Source organism: Phymastichus coffea, unplaced genomic scaffold (genome assembly GCF_024137745.1).
Source record: "Phymastichus coffea isolate CEN01 unplaced genomic scaffold, Cenicafe_Pcof_1.1 PCOF00014, whole genome shotgun sequence".
Taxonomy (NCBI): Eukaryota; Metazoa; Arthropoda; class Insecta; order Hymenoptera; family Eulophidae; genus Phymastichus; species Phymastichus coffea.
Genome location: NW_026706825.1, coordinates 4364389 through 4378046, shown reverse-complemented (window position 1 = coordinate 4378046; position 13658 = coordinate 4364389). Strand labels below are relative to the sequence as shown.

Here is a 13658-nt window from a genome sequence, read left to right as displayed (position 1 = left end):
CCGACTTGCTGTTAAAAATTGACCTTCCATGTCAAAATGTGAAAAATAGCTTATAATATTTAATATAGTATATATAACATATAACATCATATATTTAAGTAGTATGACTAATAATAACAGAATAAGAACTAATTTTTGTTAAGAAATAATTTTAACCACAAAATTTTGAATAACATTCATTTCATTGAATTTTGTTTATTTATCTAAAAGTTGAATCATATATTACCAGAAAGGCTTGAACTCACTCAATGATACCAATACCAGCAGAAAAGTCAACTCTTGTTCACAGAATTGGATAATAATAAATAAATAAATAAGAAATATATTAGCATATACAAAATTAAATTAAATATATACTAATAGACTGAATCATACATTAAAGTTAAGGTTTCAAGATAAACAATTTAATTATACCCTGAAAGAGATATTAATAACCTATAAATACTAGCTATCATATTTTATATAATACTATCAATTTATTTCTATTTAATTGTATTAATGGCTATTGTAGACATTTGTATCTAGTCAGAATATAAGAGCTGATTAATTTATTTTTTAATTCAACATAGTGTGAGTTTATCAATTCCTAAAAAAAATCTGATCCAGTTTTCATCCAAAGGATAGTTCTCAGTGATAAAACATATATTACTAATTATTTTTAGGAGTTGTATTGAAATTTTGTAGCGGGTGAAAAGTAATCATACAAGCACTACCTCATACTTGAATTCAATAATTTATGATTCTATAAAAATAACTATGATGTATCATTAGAACTTTTAAACTTAATCTAATCACCAATTTGTATAATAATATTCATTTTATTTATAACACTATCCCAGTTTTCATCTTTAGCAATATAACAGCAGTAATATCCTTATAGTATATCACTGAATCAGTCAGCATATTTACAAGCAAACTGTTTACATATAATATAAAAAATAGCGGTCTCAATTATAGTTCGTTGAGAAACTCCTATACCAATATTCTTATAAAAACTACGGTTTGTTTTATCTAATTTGACAAAATTAAATTGGGTAAGTAAGCTTTTTCATACCTTGTTAAAAATTTGCATGTTAATAGAAATTTAGTGCAATAATACTATATTAGATTTAGGACTATATTTGTCATAAATACTTTTTGTCAAAAGAAGTTAGGGAATATAATGATATCTAACTTACATATTGCAAGTCTTTTATTATTTTTCTATTATATATCTATTTTTAAATTATATAACAGTTTTCTTTATAGACCATTGTTTATAAATTTGTCATACATCTTGCAAGTAAAACTTTCTAAACTTTTTTTATTAGAAATTTTCACCAGAACTTGGATTAATTTTTTTAATAGCTATTTGTATGAATATTTGCAGAACTTGTCTTTTTCATATGAATCGATGGATAACGAATTTGTTTATTATAACATATTGATACTTTGGCCAATGTAGCACCCCCCCCTGCCCGACCTGCAGAATTAATCTAAAATAAAATAAAATTATACAATCTCATAGATTTTGAATTGCCCAATACGATTACGTCCTCAGATTATTTTGACCATCTATAGTTTATCAGTAATTAATTAATAATAATCGGTTTACCATCTGCGATTTCAAATTCTAATATCTTTTTTATTATAATATATTTTTAATTTCCCAATTTTAAAAAATTGCCCATAGATCGACTTAATTTGCCCAGTTGACTACGATTACAAATGTTTAATATTTTATAAGAAAATTGTTCCGTTGTGACGGAAATTGTATGTGTGTGCGTGCGCCAGAGTGAATGTGCATGGGTGAGTTCAGCATGAGCGCGACAGTTCAATGACGCTGTGTGACGGTACTTTTCCGGTCTCGTGAGAATTGCCGCGAAAAGAGAGCAGTATTCATGCTGATACCGGTAAAACCGCACGTGTTCGCCTTGCAATCAAGGACCTTTCGGCATTACCCCAGTAGCCCTCACAAAGACGCAAATCGACGTATTGCGCAACCCTTTCGACTCATTTTTTCCGAGTTACCGCTCAAGGAATCGTGTAAAAATTCGAGTGTACAACGAGTGCATAAATGTATGAGGTTCTTTAACCATAAAAACGTCCAGCCCAGTGCAGTTTTTATTCGCGCCTTTCCGAGGTGTCGAAAAACCTCATCGCCTTTCATAGGCAATTTTAGCGATCTCCTCAACGGTGCGCTTTTTAACGACATTGGACGGTCGTTGCACGATCGCCTCAATGGTGCGTCAACGCCTCCTTTGTTCGTAAAATCGAGTGTGTGTGTGTGTAAGTGTAGTGCGCGTCACTTTTCCCTTTCTCAACTCTTTCTTTTTTTTTTTTTATTTTATTAAATATGGGTTTTTTATGCCTTTAGGCTTTTTCCCATCAAAAAAAGGTTTGTTTTGATTATTCAATTACCCTTCCCTTACAAAGAAAAAATCAGCGTCAATGCCATCTAGGGCATGATAGCTTCTCAACATTAAACATGGTGCCTCCTGTGAGGTATTAAAATCTCACGAATTTCATTGTCTGGGAAAGTGACGTGTGCGCGAGTGATTGTTTGTGTGCGCGAACCGTTTTGGACAAGTTGCTCGCCAAAAGACTGTGCCAATGCTTCACTTGCTTCGCGCTGCAGACATCAGCTGTCCAGCACTACGACCAACCATCACTCTCACCAAAGGGCGCCTCATCACCCGGCTGGCCGAAGAGTTGTTGAGATAAGTGTCTTTTTTGATCGCTTTCTTTTCTCGTTTCTAACGTCAATAAATCTATATTTCTTCAATTGTGTCAATTTCCGTTTTCTTTTGAATGAGAGGAGTTCCTCTTGATCTTCTAATATATTTCTTTTTGTATGAATAACGACCTGTTTCTTATTTAATAGATGTGATCGAGGCGTAACAGCGGTTACGTCCATCAACGTTCATTTAAACCGCAAGTTGCGAATTCTTTATTTTTCTCTCTCTTTACGGGTTCTTCTTTAGGTTTTCGCGTATGTTTTTATTTTTTTTTCTCTCTATAATCCAAAATGACAGACGTCCAGGCGAGATCAGCCTATATTGCGCAAAAAATTCAAGCGTTTGAAAGGCAAGTCAGGAAACTACAATCGTATTTACAGAGCGTCCAAGTAGATCCTCTTAATGCAAAGGCAAGACTTGATCTTATCTCAGCTTTACCCAAAGACATGGTGAGGTACACAGACGAACTATTTGTGTTGGATTCCTCTCATGCTCAGCTTACTTTGTTCGATGAAATTGAATCCATCTTCTTCAGCCTCGTTTCCTCTGTTGCGAAGCTTCAACCGGTAGTCAGCAATGCGCTAGCCAGTTCAACTCTGAACGCTAGCAACATAACTATTACGGAACGACATGATCTTCCCAAACTTCCTCAGGTCCAGATACCTTCTTTTGATGGAAAAAGTGAAGCTTGGGCTCACTATAAGAGTAAATTCATCGCTTTCATGCACTCTCGCGTCGACATCAGCGATGCGGTCAAGTGCGGTCTTCTTTTCGGATCTCTCACGGGAAGGGCACTTGAGAAAATCAAGCACTTCACCCTAGTGAGGAGGATTATGTTGAGGCCTGGCAGACGCTACTGGATTCATATGATCACAAAAGGATCGTGATCAACCAGTATTTGGATGCCATCATTTCCCTTCCGAAAGTCTCAACCGCCACCGCCGCACAGTGTTCCAAATCAGAAACAAATCTCCAAAATGAAATAAATCGCGAACCAATACCCCTAGCGAAATGAACCCAACGGCATTTTAAAGCTGAAATAATGTAGAATAAAGGAAAAATGGTCGCGTATGAATCACTTAAACTTTTGACCTTCAAAATGAAGGTCAAAGTTCAAATTTTCTCAAGAAAAAAGAGTTTTTCGAGTTTTAAATATGGTTCAGTAATTTTTTTTTTAAAAGTAAATAGGCCATTTTGTAGCTTTTTCAATAACAAATAATAACCTGTCATTCAAAATTTTTTTTTGTTTATTTTTGAACAAAAAACATTAGGTCAAAGTATCAACATTTTCAACGAGTCTATAATCTCAGCACACAAGACAGAAAATATCTATAACAAGCATATTATATAGATTATTTCTATGTAATTTTTCCCGCTGAACACCACTCCGTAGTCAGAAGTGGCCTACCACGTTCCGTTATCATTTTTAATGCGAAATACTCCTTAAAATACGGATAATTCGCGATTTAAAAATGAACGGAGCATTACGAAGCGATTCTACTTCAGGTTCAGATTTAGCGAATCAAAATATATAAATATACTTAATCAATTAACTGCTTATTACATTTTTATTACTGAACTATTTTTTTGAAATAAAATAATCTGTTTTTTTTTTGTTCCACCTATTTCACCTCTAGCATGAGACTCATAGATTTTGAATATATAACTACCTCGTTAATCGTAATCACTATAAGAATCTTCAAAATTGAAAACATCGTCAATTGTGCAGTCCAAAGGATCTTTTAAGCTTTCATCCTTGATATTATTTTTATCTTGAATTGTTACAGTACTACAAATTATAAATCATTTCATAGATTTAAATAATATAAGTTAATAATTTATTAATATCACAATCGTAGAAAAAAATACCTTATAAAAAAACTTTCAATTTTTTCTGGAAAACATTGAGTTTGCTTTCGTGACTGTAAACGTTCTCCAAGATGTAAGAGTGATATTTTTGGATCTGATAAGTACATGGCTCGATTAAATACATCCAAAAGTCTATGTTGTCGACTGTCTTGGCGAGACCTATGTATCATATTCCTCCCGTTTAATTTGTGCCATGCTTCACTCGAATCTTCGGAGTAATATGCTATAGGCAAAGAAAATTTCCGAGAGATTTCGCATCCATGTCTTAATAATTTATGCGTGGAAACGTTCATCCTACTTTACAAATATAATGTATAATGTAGTTCATATGTCTCAAAACAAAACTTTTCGAGTTTATCCAAATCTAATCGGTTTTTTGACTTGAAGCAAATTAAAATTTGTGCTATATTTTTAACTAAAGTATGATCCAACTCTAAACTATCAGCAAACAATATAGGATCACTGAAGCATCTTCTCGCCAGATTGCGCGTATTGGTCGTTCCGTGCTCTTGTAAGCATAAATCGACTTTAACTCCAAAGTTATCGTATAGTACAGTTTGAATTTTCGGTTTCTGTTGCTTGAAAGTTTCTAATGAAATAAAATCAAAAATTTAAGCAATAAGCAATCATCTTTAATTATAAAATCAAATAAGTCAACAAATATATAACCAATGATAGGATAATCTTACCCTGCAAATTGGCACGAACATCCCATGTTTTTATTGTTAGTCTATATGACAAGTGTAATAAATTTTCAAACTCTTTTATCTCGGCATGCAGTAGCCCTAATCCAAATAATAATGAGTCTTTATTAGGAATAAATTTTTCTTTCATATTTCCGAATTGGTGTGTCGTTTTTAAACACATAGGGCATCTAGTGGTAGCATAATTTCCTACCAAAGTATTAACGCATTTTCCGTCAAACCTTGTTTTATGTAGAAGATATGTTGCGCAGACCTATTTGCCATTTTCCAATTTAAATTTATGTTTTTTCAAATAAGTGATTTATTCATTTAATCGTCCAATCTTTTGTTATTGGCGCAGTATCCTCCTTTTCAAAAGACATTCTCAGTGGTCGAGTTAAACGAATGCTTTGAGGTGTAGGGATTAACCAAACATAATTATCGTTATAACTATTGGCAATTTGAATAACATTAAAACAGGTAACAAAAAGAGACTGCTGAGCACTGGTAATATTTTCATCTGGACTATTAGATTTTTGTTGAGGATTCAAATGATTAGCAGAGCTATCAAAGCCAAGATTTACTGTCATTTCTAAATTCAATAAACTCATATCGTCCCAACCTTTTGCCTCACTGTTAGCTAAGCGTTCAACAGTTTTATTTAAAATAGCTTGCAAGTTTACTATGATTTCAGTTTCGGACTCAACCTCTGTGCCAATAAGACATTCTTTTTTGGCCGCCTCTATCTCCAAATAAGTTGGGAAAATCGAATAATTTTTCGATTTACAATATGCTACGAACCCTTTGTATTGACGCACACTATAGTCATAGTCTAAATAAAATGCTAAAGCAGAATCTTTATCATGCCGAATTATTGAACTCTCATTTTCTTCATTTTTATCAATTCGTGAATTAATATTACACTTTGTTTTTGCAATTTTCAAAGCCCGTTCTAATAGTGCGATGTCATTATTACATTGAGTTGCAATTTCTTCAGCTCTTCTATTAAAAGTTGATATAGAGACATTAGATTTAATATTCTTGCTTTTCCTACCAGTGCGCACTGTTTGCCAAACTCTTTTGCGAGGCCTTCCTTTTCTATTATGTGCTTTTGTTTTGGGCCTTTTTTTTGTTCGACCCATGATGTCTAATATTGTGAACTGTAAATGTAAATCTAGATAAAGAGCGTTTTTTCACATTAATTGTTTATAATACACATAATAATTAATAAATTAATTTATGCAATTTCTCATCAAATATTGATAAGTTAGATTTGCAAGAGTCTAAAAAATATATATGTGCACGTATAGAAATTAAAAATTTAATGGAAATATAAAAGAAACCGAGACAAAAAAAAGTTGTACTTATATGTACCATAACCATTCAATGGGTTAAATATATTGTATATGAATGCTTTAAAAAGCTTTTTTATAGATTTTTATACAATTTTTTTTCTTTTTGTCCCGTAATCTTGATTTTTGCTAGTATCTTTTGAATCGTTTATGCGTGGATTAAACCACATTATAATTTTCTGGACTTGTGATGCACTTAATACCTACCAAATTTTATGTAGCCAAATAATATATTTCTATCTTGAAGTAACAAATTTTCTTTATTGCCAAGAAAAAAAATTAAATATGAAATATGATCTTGAATGGCACACACGATTGAAAACTCAGGCTCAAATATATGAACGACTTACGAGACTCGTGACCTTAGCAAACTACAGTGTGTAAATAACAACCATAGAGGCACACTCTACAAATTCCTTTTTTACTTGCAGTACCTACATTCTATAGTTGTCATGACACTGCCATGGCCATAGCATTCATGTATATATATTCATGTGTATTGATTTTGATTGATTCGCTGAATCTGAACCTGAAGTAGAATCGCTTCGTAATGCTCCGTTCATTTTTAAATCGCGAATTAGCTGTATTTTAAGGAGTATTTCGCATTAAAAATGATAACGGAACGTGGTAGGCCACTTCTGACTACGGAGTGGTGTTCAGCGGGAAAAATTACATAGAAATAATCTATATAATATGCTTGTTATAGATATTTTCTGTCTTGTGTGCTGAGATTATAGACTCGTTGAAAATGTTGATACTTTGACCTAATTTTTTTTGTTCAAAAATAAACAAAAAAAAATTTTGAATGACAGGTTATTATTTGTTATTGAAAAAGCTACAAAATGGCCTATTTACTTTTTAAAAAAAAATTACTGAACCATATTTAAAACTCGAAAAACTCTTTTTTCTTGAGAAAATTTGAACTTTGACTTTCATTTTGAAGATCAAAAGTTTAAGTGATTCATACGCGACCATTTTTCCTTTATTCTACATTATTTCAGCTTTAAAATGCCGTTGGGTTCATTTCGCTAGGGGCATTGGTTCGCGATTTATTTCATTTTGGAGATTTGTTTCTGATTTGGAACACTGTGCGCCGATAATCTCTCTATGTTGCTCGATAGAACTCGACAGGATTACCACATCTTTAAGAGATTAGGTGGGTGTTCCGGCGATGAATTTGTTGTCCGCCTAGTAGAACGTGCTCTACCCCAATCCACCCAGAAGGAATGGCAAAGCCGTCTGGTAATGGACAAACTGCCAACAGCAGATGAACTCTTTAAGTTTCTTCAGGGCTGTATATTTGATTTACAATCCTTAGAGTCATCTGAGTCCCACTCCGAAAACCAGAAACGGAAGGCAAATGTAGCCGTTCCGTCCAAAGCAAAGAAACCCCGCACCAGCCATAGCTTCATGACTAGTGCCGCTTCCTCTGGCGGACCGTCATATTCTTCTTCGTCTTCTAGTTGTCCGCGATGTAAGGGCAATCATCGTCTCTTCAAGTGCCCAGATTTCGAAGGATTGAACCCATCTGACAGGTTCAAATTCGCTAAAGTCAATAATATTTGCCGTAATTGCCTTGTCGCCCATGATCATCCTTGCAAAAGCGAAGGGCCTTGCAAGAAGTGTCATCAAAAACACCATACGCTTCTTCATTTTCCAAGGGCTTCTAGTCAGAAAGATCCTCCGTCTCCAAGTCTACTGAGACATTGTGACTAGCTTACCCTTCGTACACATCTGTCGCTTTTTCTCCCGAATGCCAATTGTTAACAACGGCCGTCGTCAAGGCCCAAAATTCTGAGAAGGGACTCACCACGGCGCGAGCCTTATTAGATTCGTGTTCTACGGTGAATCTCATTTCGAAGAATTTTGTCGATCTTCTCAAATTACCAAAACAAAAATGTTCAGTGAACATTGGAGCTGTGGATGGTCTGAGCACCGCTGCACAACGTCAGGTGAAGCTAGTGTTCCGATCCAAACACACAGACTTTCAACAGCAGGTAACGAGTTTGGTCGTCCCCAATATTGCTGATTTAATTCCTAACGATTTGTTTCCACGTCATCTTTTTGCCATTCCTGATAACCTTCGGTTGGCCGATCCTCATTTTCACATTCCGAGTCGAATAGACCTTCTCTTGGCCGCCAGCACAACCCTTTCTGTGTTAGCAATAGGTCAACTCAAACCTTATCACGAGAAGTCCACCATCGTGTTGCAAAAAACTATGTTAGGTTGGATCGTCGCAGGAGGTATTAGTAACCCCGCCCCGTCCAATTATGGGTTCTGCAATGTGGTCAAGTTGGACAAACTTATTGAACGTTTTTGGATCGTTGAAGACTTCGATCATGAGCCGGTCAAGTTTCGCGATGAAGTCGCGTGTGAGCAGCACTACGTTGTACACACCAAACGCGATCCTAATGGTCGATACATGGTGCGTCTTCCTTTTCGAGACAACCAGTTCGACTTGGGGCAATCCAAGCAACAAGATCTTAGACGTTTTCATGCGTTAGAGAGAAAGTTTGCTTCCCATCCTTTCTTAAAGGCTGAATACACCAAGGTCATGGAGGAATACATCTCCTTAGGTCACATGACTTTGTGCGATGAAGCCGATCTCGATGGTGGTTATTATCTTCCCCACCACGCCGTGATCAAAGAGTCCAGCGAGACTATAAAGGTTCGAGTCGTATTTGGTGCTTCCTCTAAGTCTTCCACCGGTCTTTCTCTCAACAACACGCTCATGGTGGGTCCTACTATTCAGAACACCATCTTCGAGCAAATTTTACGATTTAGAACCCATCGGTATGTCATCACCGGGGACATTGAGAAAATGTACCGGCAAATTTTAGTTCATCCAGACGATAGGAAGTTTTGACGGGTGGTGTGATATCACCAAGGTAAGCTTTGGGTTTTTCAGTTAATTACCGTCACTTTTGGCGTGTCAGCAGCCCTTTTCTTGGCAATCCGTACCATCCAACAGCTAGCTAGAGATGAGGTTCACGACTTTCCTCGTGCAAGTAAGCTTCTCTTGCGCGACTTCTGTGTCGATGACTTTATCTCTGGAGCCGACATCCTTGAGGAAATTACCTCTATCCGCGATGAAGTCATCGCTCTAATGTTTCCTTATAAGGAAGTAAGCATCGAATCATCCCCAGGCTGTGAACTCTTTAGATCACAGGATCTTCGATCTCGATTGCCTAGTCAAGGAAGAGGCTGTTCAGAAAACCTTGGGAGTCGTTTGGAACTCCCAAGATCATCTGATATAGTATTCCGTGACTCAAATCAGGCCTCATACTGTCACTACCAAACGACAACTCTTATCCAAGCTTTCAAAAATCTTTGATCCTCTCGGACTTTTAGGACCAGTCACTTTGTACGCCAAGGTCCTCATCCAAGACTGCTGGAAGGCGAAAGTGACCTGGGACGAGTCCCTCCCTCAAGACGTCCATACTAAATGGCATTCTTTCGCTCTTCAACTCCCTATTCTGCAGGAAGTATCTTTTTCTCGACAACTGGTCCTTCCGAATCACATCAAAATCGATCTTCATGGATTCTGTGACGCTTGCAACCATGGTTGTGGGGCTTGTCTGTTCGCGAGATCCGTCGATTCAGAAGGAAACGTCCTAATTCGACTTATCGCCAGCAAGTCACGTGTTGCTCCGCTGACAGGAATTACCATCCCACGGTTAGAGCTTTGCGCGGCTTCTATCTTGAAGCGACTCTATACTGAAGTCAAAAACCAGCTTGACTTTCCAGTCTCGTCAGTAACACTATGGTCGGACTCCACCATCGTACTTTGTTGGCTACGAAAGGCACCTCATCTCCTGCGAACGTTTGAATCCCACCGGGTGGCTGACATTCAAACTATCGGCGATCAGGTTTCGTGGAGACACGTCCGGTCTGAGGACAATCCTGCAGACGCGTTATCTCGTGGTCAACTTCCGAACGAATTTCATCAAAATTCTCTTTGGAAGTCTGGCCCCACATGGTTGAAATCCCCAGAGTCTGATTGGCCTCCATCAATTGCACCCTTGTTGACTGAAATCCCTGAAGTTAAGAAGGCCGTTTGCCTTCTCAGCCAAAGATCTGGTGAAGACATTTACTCCAGGTCCTCGAATTTCGAGCGTTTCGTCAGAGTTGTCGCGCGTATTTTGCGTTGGAGAACTCTACGTTCAGGACGAGGGACACCTCTTCAAGTTGACGAGGTCTGTGTCGCTGAGCGTCGGATTGTCGCGTTAATCCAACGCGAACGATTCGCCACTGAGTTGCATAAATTGCAAGCCAATCAGACTCCCTCTTCTTCGAAATATTCACCATCGTTTCAATGTCTTCATCCGTTCGTTGACGAGGATGGCCTACTTCGGATCGGGGGTCGTCTCAAAAGATCTGACATCCCTTTCGATCAAAAACATCCTTTGTTGTTGCTTTCCAAACATCACGTGACGGATTTGATCATTCGACGCTGTCATCTTTCGAATCTTCATTCCGGAATTCAGAGTACTTTATACGCTCTTCGGAGTAAATTCTGGATTTTGAATGGGAAGAATCAGGTCCGGCATGTGGTTCGAAAGTGTTTGATTTGTATCCGAAACAAGCCCAAACTTGTTCACGCTGCCATGGCGGATTTGCCCAAGGCTAGAGTGAATGAGTCACCAGCATTCTGTCATACTGGTGTCGACTTCTTCGGGCCCATTCTCATTAAAGAAAAAATGTTCCGGAACAAGTCTACTCTCAAGACGTACGGATGTGTTTTTGTCTGTCTAGCTTCTAAAGCTGTTCATCTTGAGCTGGCCACCGATTTGTCTACCGAGGGCTTTTGAGCGGCGTTTCGGAGGTTTATTAGTCGTCGAGGAGTCCCTGAGCATGTGTATTCGGATAACGGTACCAACTTCGTTGGTGCAGCTAGGGAACTCCGAGAAGTCTATGACCTTTTTGAGACTCCTCAGTTCAAAGAGGCTATCGGTGATTATGCTCTTTCTAAACGGATTGAATGGCACTTCAATCCGCCTCTATCTCCTCATTTCGGTGGTTTATGGGAAGCCGCAGTAAAGAGCTTCAAACATCATTTCAAAAGAGTTCTTAAAGATCAATTGCTCACTTATGAGCAGATTAACACTCTTTTGATTGAGATTGAAGCGGTTCTTAACTCTCGTCCTCTCTGTACCCTTTCTTCGGATCCCAATGACCCATTGGCAATAACTCCTGCCCATCTGTTGATCGGACGACCTTTTAATATGTTACCTGAAAAGTCGGTTCTTTCAGTTCCAGATAATCGGCTGTCGACCTACAATTTCATCATCAAAGCCCGACAGGATTTCTGGACCAAATGGCATAAGGAGTATCTCCATGAACTCTAGACTCGACAGAAATGGCACGAATCCACTGCTGAACTCAAACTAGGTTCGGTGGTAATCCTCATGGACGACGTGACCAGCTGCTCCAGATGGCCGCTGGGTGTTGTCGTCGAGGTGTGTCCTGGGAGTGATGGCATCGTTCGAGTTGCGAAGATCAAGACAGCGAGCGGCATTTTTAAGCGCAATGTCACATGTCTTTGTCTTCTTCCAATTACGTAAATTTATGTGTTCGCTTCCGTACCGTACGATCTGTGATATTCTGATCATCAGACCAGTCCCTCCAACGGAAACTGGTCTTTAGTTTGTAGGCACTCTGTGCTAGTCAATTTTGTGATCACTGTGGAGATAATCACTACAACGGAAATTACTCCAGCGTTAATTTAGAAGTTAGTTTCGTTTGTTTTTTTTTTGTTGTTTAAGATAAACTGCGAGCGAGTACCCTAGCGAGGGTTCATGTTAACTTCGCTTCTGCTTTTTAAGGTCTTCTGATTCGACCCTCCTTTTATCATCCTATCTTCTGCGTCATGTGGAGTCTTTGTTCCGCAGCTTTTGCCGGGAGTATGTTCCGTTATGATGGAATTTGTATGTGTGTGCGTGCGCCAGAGTGAATGCGCATGGATGAGTTCAGCATGAGCGCGGCAGTTCAATGACGCTGTGTGACGGTACTTTTCCGGTCTCATGAGAATTGCCGCGAAAAGAGAGCAGTATTCATGCTGACACCGGTAAAACCGCACGTGTTCGCCTTGCAATCAAGGACCTTTCGGCATTACCCCAGTAGCCCTCACAAAGACGCAAATCGACGTATTGCGCAATCCTTTTGACTCATTTTTTCCGAGTTACCGCTCAAGGAATCGTGTAAAAATTCGAGTGTACAACGAGTGCATAAATGTATGAGGTTCGTTAACCATAAAAACGTCCTGCCCAGTGCAGTTTTTATTCGCGCCTTTCCGAGGTGTTGAAAAACCTCATCGCCTTTCATAGGCAATTTTAGCGATCTCCTCAACGGTGCGCTTTTTAACGACATTGGACGGTCGTTGCACGATCGCCTCAATGGTGCGTCAACGCCTCCTTTGTTCGTAAAATCGAGTGTGTGTGTGTGTAAGTGTAGTGCGCGTCACTTTTCCCTTTCTCGACTCTTTCTCTTTATTTTTTTTTCTCTATTATTTTTTTGTATTACAACGTTGTAATTTCGTTTTTATTTTATTTTTTTTATTTTATTAAATATGGGTTTTTATGCCTTTAAGCTTTTTCCCATAAAAAAAGGTTTGTTTTAATTATTCAATTACCCTTCCCTTACAAAGAAAAAATCATCGTCAATGCCATCTAGGGCATGATAGCTTCTCAACATTAAACAAAAATAATTTAACAAATTACGGATTCTATAGCCTGCATGATTTGGGCATTGCGCGTGCGCAGCTTCGCTGCATTATAATTTGTCCGCTTCTTCAGAGTTCCGAACAAACCTTAAGGGGTTAGGTCCAGTTGTAAGGCTAAAAAAAACGCTTTTTTTGCACATTTTTTGTGAAGACGGGTTTTATTATTCATGAACAAATCTTTTTGTACATTAAAGATACACATTTCAAGAAGTTACAGAAAAATTTTTATGTCAAAATGTCCATAATATTAGGAGATATAGTCAATTTGCCGAGACTCCAAAAAAAAAGACGTTTTGCGGTGATCACGATTGCAGC

At 37.9% G+C, this 13658-nt stretch overlaps 1 protein-coding gene across 1 annotated transcript in view; it reads left to right on the top strand.

Annotated features, from left to right (window-relative positions):
* The window catches only part of LOC131674328 (uncharacterized), a 105125-nt gene that overhangs the window by 1388 nt on the left and 90079 nt on the right, over positions 1–13658 (top strand). The window lies entirely within an intron of this gene.